At 44.5% G+C, this 19,037-nt stretch overlaps 1 protein-coding gene across 4 annotated transcripts in view; it reads left to right on the plus strand.

Annotated features, from left to right (window-relative positions):
- The window catches only part of KIRREL3 (kirre like nephrin family adhesion molecule 3), a 539,901-nt gene that overhangs the window by 321,242 nt on the left and 199,622 nt on the right, over nucleotides 1-19,037 (plus strand). The gene's annotated exons all lie outside the window — the stretch shown is intronic.

Raw genomic sequence — 19,037 nt, forward strand, 5'->3', positions numbered from 1 at the left:
TTTCTTCTGCTGGCCTACTCCTAGAGTTTTATACAGGGCCGTGGGGCCTCCCCCATGCTTTAATTGGAGCAGGCTCAGAGGCTAGGAATTGCCAGAGAGCTCCAAAGGGAGTGTCCAAGTTCTCTCGGCCTCCTCTAGCTGCTCAGATGGAATCCGCCAACTGGCTACAGGGAGCAGTGTGTTTCAGAAATGGAAATGCAAGAGGCTAGGTGCTGTGTCCCCTCCTAAGCTGGGCAGCCCGGTGCTCCCCACTCCCTTGGGACCCAGCTATTTGAGTAGCTTCAAAAAAAATAAAAAGAAAAGAAAGGAAAACCAACACACACACAAAGGCATGCACTCCCCTGAGATGTTTTAATTATGACAAGCAACTCTGTCTATCCCTTGTAGTAGAAACTGGCACCCCCCTAGGGAGAACCAAGAGTTGTAGGAGAAAAGCAGTCAATGGCTTCATCTTGTTAAAGCCAGAAGATATGGAAACCTCCCTCCTACCACCACACCCTCCCGTCTCTGGGTCCTCAATCATCTCGCAGGTGGACTCTCACTGGCACTCTTCCAGACGCTTCTTCCTGAGCCAAGCCTGAGCGGCGCCCTGACACCTGCACGTTGAAGCATCTCTGCTGAGAGGTCAGTGAAGGGAGAGCAGATCCCCGGCTCCTGCTCTGAGTAGAAATAAATGAGCAATTAGAGAGACGAAACAAAGAAAGAAGCAAGAAGGAACCAGAAAAAAGTCAACCGCTACACTCTAGACAGCTGAAGAACCCGAGTGAAGCGGAGGGTTTCCTCCTCCCTGGCCCTTATGGTGCCTCCTGTCAAGTCACACATAATTAATTAATTTCTAATGTCACCTTTCTCCAAGGGGCCTGCCCCATTTTCTGATTTCTTTGATGGTCAAGAAGTCACGGGCCCTGTCCCATTTTCTGGTTTCTTTGATGGTCAAGAAGTCACTCACAGCTGATACGATAATGGGCTCTTGGTCAGAGCCGTGCGTTTTTGGTCTGAGGAGTCCCCAGTGCTCCTGTCCACCAGCTGCCTGGCTCCTCTGTGACCGGCATGGAAACACTTCAGTCACTACGAGGCGGCAACTCTTTCCAGGGGGTGAGGTGAACACAGCTTTCACCTTGCAGACCCTGGTTGCAAAAATCTCTTCAGGGAAATCAACCTTCTTTCTCTCCTCTCAATAGGCTTTTGGCTCTCTCTCTGTTGCTCTCTTTCCCTCTTCCCTTCCCACCCGCACCTCTGTCCCCCCACTGCCATTTATTTCCTGGCATCCTGTAAAGATGAAGAGCGCTATTTCAAAGGCTGGGTTTGATCCTCAGCTTTGTGAAGTGAGCCGGGGCCTCCCAGTTCACTCCTGTCACAGTAGAGCCTCTTGCCTCAGACTTTCTCACCTGCTTGCACATAGAATCTTCTAGGTACTTTTTAAAATTACCTGCATTCGGGGCCCACCTCAGACCAATTAAATCAGAATCTTGGGAGGTAGAGCCTGGATATTTATATTTTTTATGCTCCTCTAGGTGATCCTGTGTAGCTAGTGGTGAAAACCACTATGTCTAGTCCCATACCCACAGCTATCGACAGACACCTGCCCCCAGAACCCTCCCTGGTAATCTTCCCAACTCACATCCTCTGGTTCCGATAGGGAGCGGGGCGAGGGGGTGACCTAGAAGAAATCAAGTCAGCAGAGCCCCAGGCTCCCAAGAGACCTACTGAAAAGACCCTATGGGACCAGAGTAACCCCAGACATAGGCTTTCTGACCCTCCTGAGTAATGTATCCCCTCTTTCAATTACCTGTCAGCCCAGGTGATTCATCTCTCATTATTTAGGACAGAACACAGAATTGTAAAAGTTGTAGGGGACTTCTCTCCTTCTTCTTGCAAAAAGCAGCTCATGAGCCTGTCTGACAATAGTATCTGTTCTCTTTGTGATAAACAGCATACAACCAAACAATACTTATCAGAAACCCACAGGAGGCATGACCTACTGCTAGTTGCTATTTATTCTAAGAGACAGCGTCTTTGCCATTTGGGAGTTTATGTCATAAGAAAAATGACACCATCCAAAACACAGTTACCCAGAAGGCAGTTACAACTTTGTGCTGTCTTTTCTCTTTTTTCTTTTTTTTCTTAGTATGTTTTGGTTTTGAGATCTGTTTGGGGTATTTCACCAAGATATTAAGTGACAGAAGAGTGTGTTTATGGCACATAAACATTGGTGGTTTCTTCAGAGTCTGGGTTTCTACAGAAGCTTAATCCTTCCAAGCCTTTTGTCGGGTCTTAGATGCTCTCCCCACTGGCCCCTATCTCATCCTTGCTATGCAAAAGTCAAAGCAAAAACAGAGTCGTTTGCCAAATTCCCATCCCCTGTAGCTTCCTGGATGGTGTTAATACACAGCCCGGGGAAAACCATATTGCATCTTCTATTGGTTCTTGGAATGGCTTCATCCTTTACTAACCAAGCCTCATCTTTCTCAGAGTCACTGCATGTTCTAGCTGTGGGACAGTTTTATGGTTTACTGCCTTGGCAATCAATGTAACATGCTGAACAAGATTGCTTTCCTCTGGCCTGGTAATGGTCAGCTCATCCTTAAAAGTTTGCTCCTCCTTCGATGAGCAACAACCTGACATATCCAAATGTTTACTTGGCACTCTCGAGGAACTCTTATCATCCAGGCAATGGGTTCCCTTCTTGGAAACAGTCCAAGACACACAGTCAGTTCTCAATTAGCCATGCTAATGAAGATGAGCAATGGTGCAGATAATCCAAAATAGCAGATTATCTGGAAATCACTTTTATTGGCTTTGGAATAAATGTAGTGATGCAGTGCATGTAAGTGTGTATGCATTAGTGTGTGTCCCAGCAGTGTCACATTTTCTGTGGACTGTCTGTTTTATGTGTATCGGAGTTTGCATTCTTGAGGTAGCATCATTGGAAAGTGTAGTAAACATCCCAGCTGCATCATGAATAACAGAGGGAAACTAACATGGAGTTAAAAATGGTATCTACAGAGGCAATGAAAATAGCCATGGGCCTCTGTTTCAGTAGTTTTGTGGTGGACACTGCAAGGCTTATCCCTTCCCATCAGGGGCCCCATTTTGCCCTGCATGCCCCCTGTGGGGTGACTAGTGCCCACTATGTGCCCCAGATCCTGGCAGGGCTATCTGGAGGAACTCCAAGCCATAATCTCTCTACAGGCTGCAGAGTTGCCCCTGCTTGTTGGCACACTAAATTTGTATTGCCCCCCTATAACACCAGAATGCCACCTGGTGCTCCTGCAGAGTAAATACCTGACAACTTCCAACCTTTCTTGGAAGTTTATTGCAAGCTCTTGATGGTGGACTTGAAAGGAGACGCTTGGTGGAAAATGGTTCTCAAACTTTATTGAACATATAAGGAGCTTGTTTTAGTTGCAAATACGTGGACCCTACTCACTGAAATTCTAGTTCAGATGTCTGGGGTAGACCCTCTAATTTGTACTGTTGTCAAGTGTGCCACCCTGTCAGAGATATTCTTTGAGAACTCTGTTTAAAGAACCATTCTGACTGCTGCTGATCTGATGTTGGGCAGTAGCTTGAGCGTAGATGAATTGGCCTTCTCAAGATCTTTTCCTCCACCAACTACTGTGCTTTGGTTAAAGTCTAATTTATGATGAACCTGTAGGGACTATAAATATGGGTGTGGGACAGTCCTCACCAGGTGGGCTGGGCAAAGTGTACAGACACTTGGGCCAGAATACAGTCTTCCCAGCCTGTGTCCAGAAAAGCATGGCCAACCCATAAGTCACAGAGCTTTCTTAGATGATATAATAATAATAATAATAATAATAATAATAATAGCTACTGTTTGTTGAACACTTACTAGGTGGCCAGCATTATTGTAAGCGTTCCACATGAATTTTCTGATTGAATTCTCTTAATCCTATGAGGTGTTGTTCTCATTTTGGGAGGCCCTGTGGAGAAGCTATCTCAGTCTTTGTAGAGCCAATTTTAAAATAAGAGAAAAAAAATAAACAAACCCAGCATGTTTGAAATTCTTGAAGAAAAGACAGCATGTAAATCAACTAATTATTATTAACATTCATGACTATATCCTTGCAGGCAAAAGGAAAAAAGTATGATTTTCTGTAGTGTTCAAAGAGGTGGTTCAGACCAGAGCAATTAGTTAGCTAATTGACCAGTTGGAAGGTTTTCAGTGATCCTCTTGATTTTTGCCCACTGGCCTATTCTCCTTGTGAGATATAAGGGTAGGTCAAATCCAGCAGCTGTGACCAACTGCCTAAAATGGGGTTGCTACTCCAGACAATTTCCCACACCCCAAAGATCAGAGTGGATAAAGTCATAGTAAGTCCAGTTGTTTATGTGATCATCAACTTTCAAAAATAAGCAGTAAGATCCATGGTCACATAAAGTAGGGTCACATCTACCGTACTCCTGGTAGATTAACCAAATATTATCAGGCTTCAGGCAGAATCAAGCAGAGTCTAAGTGAAGGAGAAGCAAGTGGAATAAAGCCTAGAGGCAACAAGAAGAGAAAGCTGTTGATAGTGAAGCCCTAAAGACAAAGAAAAGATCTTAACGAGATGCAAATCCCATTCAGGAAAGCTCTCCAACTCAGTAATTAAAGTACATCCAGGAATGTAGGTCTGGCGGGGTATAAGGGATCAATAGGTTAAATACTTTATGTTGTTTAATCAGATACTTAGCACAGATCAAATATTACCTTATTGAGGTTATTAGGCTAAATGAGGGCACTGTGATGGTGAGCATTCATTACAGAGATGCCAATGGATCATGAAAATAGCAAGGTACAATCCTGAGTCACCTCTAGCCCCAAGATGAGGAACAAGGAGGCCAGAAAGCCTGCACAGGACTAAAGTGGCATCTGTGCTCTTCCTGAGGAGTAACTTGGGAAGTTGGGGGTGATAAGTTTTCCCAGGGAACTAAGGTACCAAGTCTTGAAATGGATAAAAATAATGTTCTCCTTGAAGCTGGGTGTACCTAGTGTTGTGCAAAAGTGAAGCAGGTAGCCGCGTTATTCAGGACCATGGAAAGTACCCTTGTTCTTGTTCCTCCTTATTCTGTTTATTTGTATCATAACAGACATGACTGTGTTGGGGGATTGAAGCCTCAACTCTTAAACATACTTTCCTGAGAAGGGGCCCCATGGCAAAAGAAGCCCACTAGACTTCTCCTGAACTGGGAGAGCTGTGACTGAGCCACAGAGGGACCGGTAACCCTTCGGCTTTGGCAATGCCCATCTTCTTTGCTAAATGCGTGGATATGAAGGGGAGACCTTTGTGGATTGATCGTTAATTATGCTCTGCCGATGTTGTTGGCCTTGATCCAGTCAGACTATTTCCTTGTCTTTTCCAATAGGTAGATGTAAAGCCAGATTGGAACTTTGCTGAAAATCAAGAGGGAACAAAAAAGGAAAAAAGCAATAAATTTACAAAAGTATCACTAAAACAGGTGGCTGCATCAACAGAGAGTCGCACAAGCTCCACCTGACCCCAGGCGCACAAACCCCAGCTGACCCTCACTCCTCTCCAGAGCCCACTCAAGGTCCTCTCTGGGGTGGAAACAGATTGTCCCTGTATTATTGTCCCATTCTCTTATTCCATCTCATCCCCAGCCCATCTGCAGGCCCTGAGTTTCCACAATTCCTGGTCCCCACTCTGGTTGGGAAAGGGAAAAAGATTCTGCTCTTTCTCTTCCAAAATGTACATCCTTGGGCATCAGTTCCACCAGCAATTACCCGGCAAATCTGTCTCCTGCCCCACCTGGAGGTTGGTTTTTTGTTGTTGTTGTTGTTGTTGTTGTTGTTTTTAAGATTTTATTTATTTATTCATGAGAGACACAGAGAGAGAAGCAGAGACACAGGCAGAGGGAGAAAGAGACTCCCTGTGAGGAGCCTGACGTGGGACTCAATCCCAGATCCTGGGACCATGCCCTGAGCCAAAGACAGATGCTCAACCACTGAGCCACCCAGGCGTCCCTCCACCTGGAGGCTTCTGATCCATTTCTCTATGTGTTGCTGTGCTTGCTTTGCTAAAACATTCTAACTAGCTGGGTGTTAGGCAGAGCTCTACTTTTTTTTTTGGAAATAATCCACCAGTAAATTTAATAATATTCCAGTTTTCTGACTGGGCCCCTCAGAGCCTTAGGGTTCCCAAAAGGTCCAAACTGCCTCTACAGACAATCAGTGGGGAGGCTGAGTAGACAATGCCCAGGACCTAACCACTGCCTGCCACCCACTGGCTTAGACTTCACTTGTGCCAATGTGAAATGTTGAAATTCCATGTAAAATATCATCTGAAAAATAATGCACTACTTAAGATAAAAAGGTTTGAGGTCATTATTCAAGTTTTTCTAGAGGTTTCAATGATAGTATCTTTTATTCTATTTCCTTCCCCAAACATAATAAAACAGCAATGATACAATGATAATTGTTGAAGGCTTCTTGTATGCTAACAGTTTTCAATACATTGTCTTATTGAAATCTTTTTTTGCAAAGGAAAATACTTTATTCTACAAATGAAGATGCACAGAGACTGTGGTTAAGAAACTAGCCCAAGATCTCACAGGTCTGAATGACAGAAGCCACAGGCATCTTTCCGACCTCAGAGTCCAGACAGCATAGTCTTGCCTGACCCCACTCACATTCAGACACCGCTCCTATGAGAGTGGAACCTACTATGTTCCCACTCCAGAGACATCTCCAGTTCTTGACTTCTTGGCAGAGCATAGATAATGGACAGTTCCCCAGTCCAGGGAACCCACCTCCCCAGGTCAGATTCTCATTTCCACCCACTCTGGAGAGTTCTAATTAGCTTCTGACATTTCCTCTCACCCCTTCCTTGGCCCCCACCCCTCCTCAAGGGCCACCATGTTTTATTATGGAGATACTCTAGTCACCAACAGTATCAGGAACAAAAAGAATAAGAGAAAGTTAATTTTGTCCTCAAAATCCACACAAGGGCTAATGTTTGTTGCTGCTGCTGCTATTGTTCTGGGTGGGTGGGATTCCTACCATGTTATTGCCACACAGAGACCCGAGCCCAGACAAGCCTAAGAAGACCAGGCCACCGGGACTCTCCCCCTCATTCTGCAGCCCACTGACGCGTCTAGAACAGCCTTCATGGAACTCTCCAGGGTAGACCAGCACACCCTGCACCAGAGACCACAATAGTGCTGTGAAAATTGCAGAGCCACTCTCTTCTCAGAGTGGCTTCTAGTCCCCAGAGTGATAACACAGTAGCTTCTTTCCCTGGGTAGGAAATGAAACAACTTGATAGGAGGAGGGAAAGCGTTTGAGTTGACAAGTGAAGTGATTTTTTAACCTTCCAAATTCAGTTGTTTGTGGGGGGAGTGCAAGGGTGAAGGAGAAAAGAGGCAGGCGTGAAGGCTTCAGCAAGTCAGACTTTTCAGGGGAACAAAGAAGGCATTTGTCAGAGCAGAGAGCTGTGTAAACCCACCGAGAATTCAGACAGTTAGCACCTTGGCGGGCCCCTGCCTTTGCAAGCTGTGACCTAATTTTGAGAGATGCTGCTCTTATTGTTTTCCAGATAAAAGCAAGCAACAGCAAAAGCTCTCTCGGATGAGGCTTTGACATCAGGAAAAATTATCCTGACTCTAGTGACTAATCCCCCCTTAGCCCTCCTCCTGCACCCCAATCTGACACCCTTCTATCCCTCTTGCGTTTCCCAAATCTTTGGCAGAATTGTTGCCAGATCCCCAGCCATCAACACCAAGAGAAGGACAGATGTTCACCATCACCACCTGTCCACTGTGGGTGGGACCCATGTTTAGCGTAGTCTTTGCCAGTGGGTGAGCTGGGAATGTCTCGCAGGGCCTTCTCCCATCCCAATTAAAATCCAGCCATTTAGCTGCCATTTTCAAAAGGCCAGGAAAGAACAAAGGGTTACCTCTGGGGTAAACGAATAGCCTTCTGCAAACCCCTGTCCTTTTACATAATAGGTCAGCGATAATATGTAGGGAGAGGAGGCAAAAACTTCAGAAAAGCAAATCCTTAAGACACTCAACATGTGAAATAAAATCAGAAGCAGTGTGGAAGGCAGAGGGAGGAGAGATTCTACTGAAGTTCAAGAGTCAAGAGTCTGTGCTTCTAAGGGGCTCTGACCTCCCACGACATCAGGCTCTGTGGCTGTCCAGTTGGAGGGACATGGTCCAAGCGAAACAACCCCTCCAGACAGAAGTGGAAGGGGAAGTGGGGGCCATCAGGTGCTTAAGTGGGCCAAGAGAAGGGCATCCCTCCAAAACAGTGGAGCCTCCTAGATTATACAAGCTCCTCTTCATCTCCAAGTTACCATAGATTAGTCTCTTCTCAGTGGAAATTCCTTCCTCAGAGTTCTCCCCAGAAAGACTAATCTAATCCTCTGCCCATCTTTAACATTTTAGAGGCAGATGTGCAGAGGTTGGAAAAAAAGGACATGTCACTCCCTTAAAATTCCTTTCAGGTTACATATTCTGGATTCATCAACCTGAGATTGATTCTTCCTCCTAGCTCTGAGGTAGTAAAAAATCTTGGATGCTCAGGAGAAAATATCCTTTTGCAGCGTTTAGAGAAACAGTGTCCCTGGTAGAGAAGGTACCCCACCCCCGACCCCTGCCAGGTGACCTAACCACAAGCCTAATGAAACTGAATGCAGAGATGTGAAGACACACAAAGAGATTTTCGGAGGAGAAGTGAATGGTTCAGGCCCCCTGGGAACCAGAGGCCCACGGTAGGAAGACTCAAGGCCATTAAACACTAGAATGGAGGGTTGTGGCCTCACTGTGACGGAGGTTGAGATATGTGCTGGGCTTTGGGCCTGGTGGGACAGGTGATAAAGACACAGGGCCCTTACCCTGAAGGCAGTCCCCCTATGGGGAGACATTGTGGGATCTCCCCCTGGGTCCCCATAGGGGCATTTACAAGATATCTTTTCAACCCTCCTTTTCAGTATGACTGAATAAGGCTAGAGTGGAACAAAGGTGTCATTTCCATTTGATAGCACAGGAGATGACAGAAATGTCAAAGGCCTCCCTGCCTCTGACTACTTCCATCTCCAGGGCTCATCATGCACCCCCTCTTCGAGTCAGCGAACATGCAAGGTCGGGCCCTGGTCTCATCACGTCTCGCCCAACTTCTCCCACTCGTCAGATGGGCTCCGCTCATTGCCCTGGCCGGCAACGTGGTACCCTGCATGCTGCGGGGACAGAGCTGGGCCCCAGTTTCCAGTGATCTTGCAAAGAACTCCAGTGTGGCACCTGGAGATGCCTCTGTGTCAAATGCCTACCCCTGGGGTGGTTTTCTCCGAGATCCAGAGGCGGCAGCACATTTTGCATCCACCAGAACAGTTTCCTCTCCATTGCCCTGCTTGGATTTCATGGCCGCCCCTGTGAGGTGTCATTATCTCCATCTTCTAGGAAGAAAACAAGGCATCAGAGAGCAACTCCCCTCGCAGTCAAACACCTTCTCACTGATTGAGCCCAGGAGCCTCCCCTGGAGTACCCCTCCTGCCACCCTGTCCCTGCCCACCCTTCCCTGAGCACCTCACATCCCACTTCCTCTAGGCAGTCTTCCTGGACCAGGTCCCAGGACTGGCTCCTCCATTTGACCACAGAGAGCTCAGCGCATTATTATTATTCACTCAGCTGCCCGATTATTTACTCACTCTCTTGTTTACTTACCTTCTCAGGTGTGCACATATATTCTTTCCAAGAAAATTATAAACAAGGTGTCTGGCATGAGCTTTATTATACCTTTATCCCCTCCCCCAACAAAACCCAATTAAGAATGTAGGAGACATTTAACAAATGCCGCTGCTGGATGCATGAATGAATGACTTTTTTAATCAAATATAAATTAAACTGGCGCCTCATCCAAAGCGGAACTTCTTTTTGCGTTAACCCCTGTAGAGCTTTTGCTCATGGCAGGAGGACACCCGTGAGGTAGCTGGTCCTTACGTTGCTGTTGCAAAGAAGAACCCCTAGGGGAGGAAAATCTAGAGGCCTCTGACCTGGTGGGCTGCCCATGGAGTGAAAATCTAATATTTCGGTTTTTGAGAAATGTCACTTTTGAGAAAATTAAGATTTCAAAAAAGAGTAACTCTTCAAAGTTCCACATTTGGAGAAGTGATAACAGAGGCAGTCATATTGAGGTTATAGGAAGAACCTTAGTGTTTGGGACAAATAGAGGAGGCTGTATTGCCTAATACTATGTGCAGGGTTGCAGAGTCAGACATCCCCAGAGCTCCAGCCCCACTGTGTCCTGATCGAATGGATGGCTTTGAGCGAGTTACATGACCTCTTGTCCACACTCCCTTGACTTGTGAAGTAGAGGCAATGAGAGCATCCACATCATAGGGCCGGCGGGGGAATGAAAGGATACACTGCGTGTAAAGTGCCTAACACTGAGCCTGACTTTACATCGTGCCCAAGGTGTGATAGTGATTGTGACTACTGCCATAGACTCCCTGAGCAGTCGTGATCCAGGCCCCCTCTCCAGCCTTGGTTCCTCCTCATGCCCTAAGGAAAGGAGTTTACTTCCCATCAACCCCCAGAGACTCTAGCCCAGGCTCATTGACCAGAGGGTGTCAATTCCACATAAGGAACCAAAAGTCATCAAAAATACTGAGGCCCGATCTGAAGAAGTCCATCCTTCCATTCTGAGGAACTGAAATCCCAATTTGCCTGTGATCCCCAGGAGCTTAGGTTCTTTTATAGGAATTCTCCGGACAGATCAGATACCATGCATGCCTGTCTTCCTCCTGACCCAGAGCTAATATGGCCTTGCTCTTAGAACAAGGTCGACTTTCCCTTTCCGCTTCTTTCTTCCCATGGCACAATGACTTCCTCCACCTTCTTTGAAATATCTGAATTCAAAAATGTTAATTAGGGACTTCCCATGACTTTATGGAGGTGTCATGATTAGACCTATTATTACCACCCCAAATGGGGAAATTGAACATCTACTGCTTTATGAACCCTTTATCACAATTAATGCTGCCTCCAAAGCTTCCCATTTATTGGGTTCTCTGGTATAATCATTCCTTATATGTGTTTCAAGACCTTGTACAAGTACAAATAATTTAAACTAATTAGCTTATTATAAAAAAGGAATGAAAACAAATGGCACATGAATGAATTGTGAAGTTTCATATGGAATTAATATCTCCCTAATACCCACAAATTTGGTAAATTCATTATGCATCTATAATCAAACCTGATGAATCCCCTAGGTAATTCAGAAGTAATTATGCATGAACTGCTGCCACTTATTTTAAAGTGCTACCAAAATAAGAGATTTATCCTCAAGATCCAGTTAGGCTCCAGGATAACTAGCACTAACCGGACATGTCCTGTCAGAATCAGCTATTAGAAATTACACTGTCTTTGCATTCCCCTGAAATCTATAGAAAGCAGCACGAGCCTAAAAAACATTCCCTGCTTGAAACATGGAGTTGACTTTTCCCTAGGATTTGTTTGTGAGATTTGGGGGAAGGACAGAGAGGGATCCCCAGTTGGAATAGCTGGCAAGATCCAAGGAAACCTTGCCCATCGTACACGGTCACCAAGTTCTCAAGAGCCATCCTTGGTCTAGTTGAAGGGTCCTGTAGCCAGGGGGTATTTGCATGGATTCCAGCTCTTTTCCAATAGTAGTCAAATCAGGACCATGATTTTCACAAGCTCATTCAACCAGGCCAAGTGAAATTTTCTACCCTCTGAGCTACCATAGCTTTTTATTTCTAGCTCTCTTAAAATATAACTCACAATTTATTTTCAGATATAGCTCCTATTTGATCAGATGTTTCTCTTTTTTTAAAGGTTTTATTTATTTATTCATGGGATACACAGAGAGAGAGGCAGAGACACAGGCAGAGGGAGAAGCAGGCTCCATGCAGGGAGCCCAATGCAGAACTCGATCCCAGGACCCCAGAATCAGGTCCTGACCCAAAGACAGACGCCCAACCACTGAGCCACCCAGCTGCCCCAGATCAGATGTCTCTCGAAGACTATGACAGTGCTATTTATTATGTTTATTTATTATACATATGTATGTATCTGTATATAAGAAATATTTATTAAATACATCAGTAAATAAAGCAAACAGGTATCTAAGTCTTCATGGAGTTGACATTCTAGTTGGGGAGACTAAAAGATAGCAAATAGGTAGATAAATAATATATCAGATGGGAATAAGCACTGTCAGAGAAAAATAAAGCAGGTAAAGTGATATGGAAACAGGGATGCAGTGGAGGAGTGGGGTGTTATTTTTAAATAAGGTAGTCAGTTCCTGAGAAGCTGACAACTGAGCAATGTGCTGAGGAAGTGAGGAATTGAACCACATGGATAACTAAAGGCAGAACGAACGTCTCAGAACAAACGTCTCAGACAGAGGGAAGGGCAAGTGCAAAGGCCCTGAGGCAAGAGCATGCCTGGTATGTTTGAGGAACAACAAAGAGGTCAGAGTGATTGGAGCAGAGGCCACAAAAGGAATAGTAGGGGATGAAGTTAAGAAGGGAACAAGGAGGCAAGACCATGTAAGGTGCTATAAATCATGAAAAGGGTTTCGGCTTTTACCCTGAACTGAGAAACCTCTGGATGCTTTTGAACAGAGAAACAACACCATTGGACTTCAGTTTTGTTTTGTGGGGTTTTTTTTTAAATATTTCATTTATTTATTCATGAAAGAGACAGAGACACAGGCAGAGGGAGAAGCAGGCTACCCGTGGGGAGCCCGATACAAGACTCAATCCCAGTACCCCAGGATCATGCCCTGAGCTGACAGCAGACGCTCAACCACTGAGCCACCCAGGTGCCCCTGGACTTCAGTTTTAAAGCATCACTCAGACTACTTTTTTGGGAAGAGAGTATTGGGAGGCATGGGTAGAACCAGGAAGACCAGGTAGGTAGGAGGCTCTGGCAATAATTTAGATGCAGGATCGTCATAACTTGGCCTAGTACGTAGTAGCAATGGGGTGTTGGGGGTGGGGGGGTGAGAAGATCAGATTCTGAGTTTACTTTGAAGAAAGAGCCAACAGGATTTGCTGACAGATTACATATTTTCTGTAAACTTTTCAGCTCCCAGAAGAGCCCCTTAAGCCTAGAAGGTGCCTGATAAATGTTTGCTGAATGAATGGAGTAAACATGTGCATAAATGAAGTATTCATATACGTTGGGCCTCACTTAGAGGGGCTGGGGTTGAATTTGATTAGAGGAAAAAAGCATACCTCATACAACTGAGTCTTTCTCCTGGGGCTGAGTTTCCTTACCTAGTAGAAACTCATTAAATATTTGTTGAATAAGTGAATAAATGAGTTAATTAAAATAGGTGTGCAAGACCCGGGACTTTGTTCTGACTTGCAACTGAAACCCCAGCAGATAGGCCCTGGGTCTGGGGGATTTTCTTTTTCCATAGCCCTCGGCAGAGTTTCAGGGTAAGTCTGGGTTCCATAATTATGGCGAAATGGTGCCGAGGCTGAGATCCCCATTGGACTTGCGCAGAAAAGTGTCTAAAATGATCATCTGGCCTCCTGTTTGTCAGTGGTGGGAAGATGAGAAATACTTTCTAAGTGCTTAAATGTCATCATCATTACTAAATTGCTGTAGGAATAAAAATTCAGTTTATACTATTGAGGATCATTAAACCCTCTTCTGAATCTGATGCCAAAATTGAAATAATTGGCTCGTCGATGGTACAACATGGAATATAACTACATTGGCTGGTGGAAAAGTGTTTCAACATGAAGAATGGAACAGGAACTTGGGTAGGTAGATTGGTTTTGTTGGCAGTGTGTTGCTGTGTTGCAATCACAATTGACAGCACAGATCATGATTAAAAATACTTGGAGCACAAATTTAGAGTTACAGGAAAATAAATGGATTTTGCAATTAAGCAAGAGTTTTAAGTCCATTGGATTTTTCAAGGCATGGCTAAATTCTGTTTGGAGAGGTCAACTGCAGATCACACATCCTGATACTGGGCACAGGGAAGGTCCTAAACAAGAATAAAATAAATAAAGGAAATAATAGATGGACTACAGTCCAAGAACAAAGATGTGTTTTAAATGAAAATCATTACTCACAGATGCTGGAGCACAAACCCAGATGGATTCAGTGCTGACTCTAAGGTACGAGAGAGACCCACTGGGCGATCATATCGCTAACCTGCAGATGCTAATGCTGACCTGGGGAGGTGGGGGTGGGGGGGCAGGTTAATTAGCTGCCGGTTGTAAAGCATTATTGCTTTGCTGAGTATTATTATTTTAATAAAAGAGGCTCATGAAAATGTCTCTGGTGGTAACTCATGAGGAATCATTTTGAGGACAAGAGTACTCGTACATCATTCTGAGTGCCGCCTATGTATTTGAGTATCAACAAAAAATTTACTGTTTAAACATAAATCTCTGGAAGAAGTTGAAGTTAATTAAAAAGGTTTAACAGCATATGCATTAGTATTAGTCCTGGCCCTCTTTAGCATGGAAGGAAGGAAAGGAAATAAAACAAGGTATGTGAGGAAGCAGTCAATGTAGGCATTTAATTAAATGTGGTCCAAAGCATAGGCAAAGATACCACCTTATCTGCCATTCAGTCCAAGGAGAGAGAATGGGAGGCAGGGAATGTTCCCTGAAGAGCTATTCGTGTTTTTAATTAACAAAGGCTCTGAGAGTCCTTCCTATATTCTTTTCTTTAGAAACCCAGAATTTCACCTTGTGCCATGATGCTTTCTGTTCGGGTGTGAGAGGCCCTTGGCTGAGCACTGCAGCCCAGTTTAAGTGCATTGCCTCTGAGTCATGCCCAACAGTTACTCATTGATTGGCTCCTCCATGACACAAATATTGGTAGAGCTCTCACTCTGTAGGATGCGTGGAGCCCTGGAGACTGAAGGGGTTGCCCACCTGGTGGTCTCTGTCCTGCAATGACTGACAGTAGAGCAAGAAGGACCAGCTCACCAACTAGCCGCGCCAAGTGGCAAATACTTGGAGACAGATACGTATTCAGGATCTGGAGATCATAGATGAGGATGTTCAGGGTCCATGTTAAAACGAAATACTTCAGTCAGCCCAAGTGCATGACCACAGGAAGACCCACCTGGGGATAGTTTTTTCATTGTTGACTTCTTACAACATCAGCATGCCTGCCTCCATCTTCCAGTCCCACTGTCTTTACTCTTCCTTCCTCTGTAACTCCCAGCCTACACCTCTCCTATACCAGTTTCAGAATATGCCTTGTTCATTCCACTTCAGTTCATTGGTTCTGTCTCCTACTGTTAGGAGTGCTCCTCTCCCTTCACTTCCTATCCCTCCCCTAAGGTTCACCGGAAGTCAGCCTCTTCCATGAGGTGTAACTTGACTCTCCTGGGCTGGAACCTGCCTTGTGAGATTTGGAATGTTTGCTGTTTATCAAGTGGCTGGTCAAAGGCACCAGACTCGAGCTACGTGTGGCCAGTACTGCACATTGTAGCACTTAACATAGTTAATGTTTTTATAGCTTACTGATTATTACTTGTTGCATAGATATCCTTCAACTTCAGGCTTTAACTCTTCGAAGCATTTAGTAGGAAACCAAAAACTTCATCCTAGATATTGTTTTCCCCAGCATCAGTTCAGTTTAAGATTTATGCCTCAGTAATTCCATCCATTGTACCATCTCTCCATCCTTCTCACCTTAGCCCTCCCCTCACTTTTGCCTCATTACCTTCGCCTTCGGCAACTGCCAATCTTCCCAAACTCCTGACTCCTTCAATTTCAAGCCTTCTTCACTGCAGTGACCTCTGTCTCTACCCCTTCTGCATCCTGAAACACACAACTCAGAGCTACTAAACATTCAGATTTTTAATTGTCAAAATCACCCTCTATCCTCACCTATTTTCTCACTCCCTCTTGACCTGCTATCTGGTTTTTCCTTGGCCTTCGTACTTCCCTCCCTTGCTTTCTTCAGTCTAAGCCCTGTGACCACACATTTTACCTGGACTGTTGTGAACACTCTGGAATCCCTCATCTTTTTGTCCTACCTACTTGGCTTTCCAGTCTCCTATTCTCAGGATCCTCTGGATCCACTTCAAGTCCAGCATGTTAGTCCCATAAACTAAGCATTATTTTAGTGACTTCTCACCCATACCCTTCCCTCACATTGCCAGTCATCACCTCTGAAATGGCTCCACATTCTTATCTCCGTTTGTAGACTACGGCCCGGCCTTCAAGCACTTGAGAGAGAGAAAGAGAGAGAGAGAGAGAGAAAGAAATCCAGCTACATATTGAATATCTGTACATGGATTTCCTTTTTTTTCTTAAAGATTTTATTTATTTATTCATGAGAGACACACAGAGAGAGAGAGAGAGAGAGAGAGAGAGAGAGAGAGGCAGAGACACAGGCATAGGGAGAAGCAGGCTCCACACAGGGAGCCCGACATGGGACTTGATCCTGTGTCTCCAGGATCACGCCCTGGGCTGAAGGTGGAGCTAAACTGCTGAGCCACCCAGGCTGCCCTGTACATGGGTTTTCTACAAGATTCCTAACTCACCATCTAGAGCATAGCTTATCTTCATCCAAAAACTAGTTTTCTTGTTCTATGATCTATAGTTGGCCTCATGGTCTTCTAATTTATCTCTCCCTAAATGCTCAGGGTCAGTTTTGATTCTATCTCTCCTTCACTACATCCCATTGGTCACCTTCTATTGACTCCGTTTCCCTTCCCTTCATTTTTACTATCACCAGTTTTGTCAAGATCCTCATTTAAGCTCACTGAGATTGTTGTTACCTCCAAACTCATTTCCCTGTCTCCAATTAATCTCTATTACAATCCTACTCTTTAATTGCCACACTGAACTTCCTGAAAAATGGCCATTCCGTTCACTAATGATACACTGTTGCCTGAGGATCAAGCATATACTCTAGTATAGCAATCAAGGCTCGCCCCAGTATAGCCTCAACCCATATCTCAGTCTTATTTCCTACTACTTGCCTCTCCTGGAGGTGTGACCTACTCTTTCCTGCTTCAATGCTCATGCTGTTCCCTCTGTCTGAGATAGCTTTCTTCTACACTTATCCGGATTTTCTTCATCCTTCAAGGCTATCTCAAATTTTGTCCCTCTCAACTGTGGACCTCTCTGTTGTTTCCCTAACATTTCTGTATTTATAATTCATTTTTTCAATGAATATTTACTAAATATCTACTATGTATAAAGAAATTTAGTATCTATTTTTGTATTTAATCCTCACATTAGCCCTATAACATAGGTATCATGAATATTCTTGTTATATAAGTAAGAAAATTAAAGTTAAGTGAGTTTAAATTTCCTACCCAATATCATGGAGTTAGTAAGTGGCAGAGCCAGTTTGCAAGCCTAATTCCTGTGCTCTTGACATCAGCCCAGAGCTACCCCTCTTTTTGTACAATTTGCCTTGCCTTGGATGGAAAGAAAAGAGGGAAGGAGGGAAGGAAGGAAGGAGGAAGGGAGAGAGGGATACCCAAATGCCTTTTTTTTTTTACTCCTCTAGAGTATAGGGTCTTTGAACTCAGAATCATACTTAATTAGTTCACCTTTGAATTCTTCACTTAGAGCCTGACATAGAGGAGATGTTTGATACCTAATAAATGATGCATGTACTGTTCAGAATTTTTCACATACAAAATCATAAACCTGGAAGGAACATAAAGACACTCTGTCATTCATCCACTGCCTCAGAAACACTGTAACTATGCTGCTTTCTGATCCCATCTACTGCCTTCTGTGTCATTACTCCCTAAAACTCCAATATGTCCATAACCACTTTTCCTTTCAGGTGCTCTTGACTTTTCTGAGGTTTCTTGTTTGCTTCTGGCCTATTCCCAAGTCAGACCTCTTCTTTTTAGACTGAGAGTTTGCTTGGAAAAGACAGAGAAGAGGAAGAGAATAGAAAGAGGAGGACAAAGTTCACATTCTGTGAGTTTAGCTCAAGCTGGGCCACATGGTGGGTGATCTCCTCTCACAGAGAGACAATTTCATCCTCTCCCTGTTCCCTGTTGGAGTCCTAAAGCAAACTCAGTGTTGTCTCCCATGAATGCTTTGCCTGGATGGGCATAGCCACAGTATCTACAGGGAGGCTTGGCACAAATAGAGCTTCTTGCTGGTCTCAGAAGAGGGAACAGTGACAACTAATCACCAACCCCAGGGAGATCGGCACAGGGAGGATTTTGAAGTTGGTACTAGAAAGCAAGATAGTATATGTCAAAATCTGTTCCTTGACATGCTAACAAGATTGTTGGCACTGCCTCTGCTCCCATGGGCTATGGAGATCTTCCCTTTCCAGAAAGACCTTTGACTGTCCATGAACGGCCCAACAGTTGCCTGCTGAGACCAGGGCTCTATATGAAGCATCTAAGGACATCTGCATATTTCACAGGGAGACTCCTCCCCCCTGAATACCTGTCTTTTGTATAATGGAGAGAGGGCCCTTTCAGGGCTGCCACTTAGAATTGCAGAACTGACATGTTAGCCCTAAAAAAGAGTGGAAGCTGAGGATATGCACATCCAAGCAAGACAACTGGAGGGGAGAAGTTCAGTAGGCATTGTATGTTCTATATAGAATTGGACTAACTCAGAGTCCTAAAATATCCTGTAAATTAATATTTAAATGGCATCTACCATTTAAATATGGTGAACATTCTGGATATTGGAGGAGGGAGAGAAGGAAGGAGGGAAGAAAGAAGTCAAAAATGACAGAAAGAGACTTTTGTTATAAGTTAAGGAAATGAAGCTAGCTGCTAGGATGAGGTGATTCATCACATAGTCCCAATCTCCCCTTAAGAAGCCTTTGTTGAGTACAGTCTTGGTGAGATATATCCCACTGCCTGGGACTTTCTTTGCCTGCAATCTAGATGGGAATAGCAATTTCCTACTTTCCAACTGTTACTACTATCAAAAGTGTCCTTTTACCTCAGATTTTTGTGACCAAAACCTGTAAAACTCCACATGAGACCCTGAACTCTGATCTGATAAGAATGACAGAGAATAACTTTGTGACCACTAAGAGGCTCCTCTGAGGCAAGATCT

This window comes from Canis lupus, chromosome 5 (assembly GCF_011100685.1).
Source record: "Canis lupus familiaris isolate Mischka breed German Shepherd chromosome 5, alternate assembly UU_Cfam_GSD_1.0, whole genome shotgun sequence".
Taxonomy (NCBI): domain Eukaryota; kingdom Metazoa; phylum Chordata; class Mammalia; order Carnivora; family Canidae; genus Canis; species Canis lupus.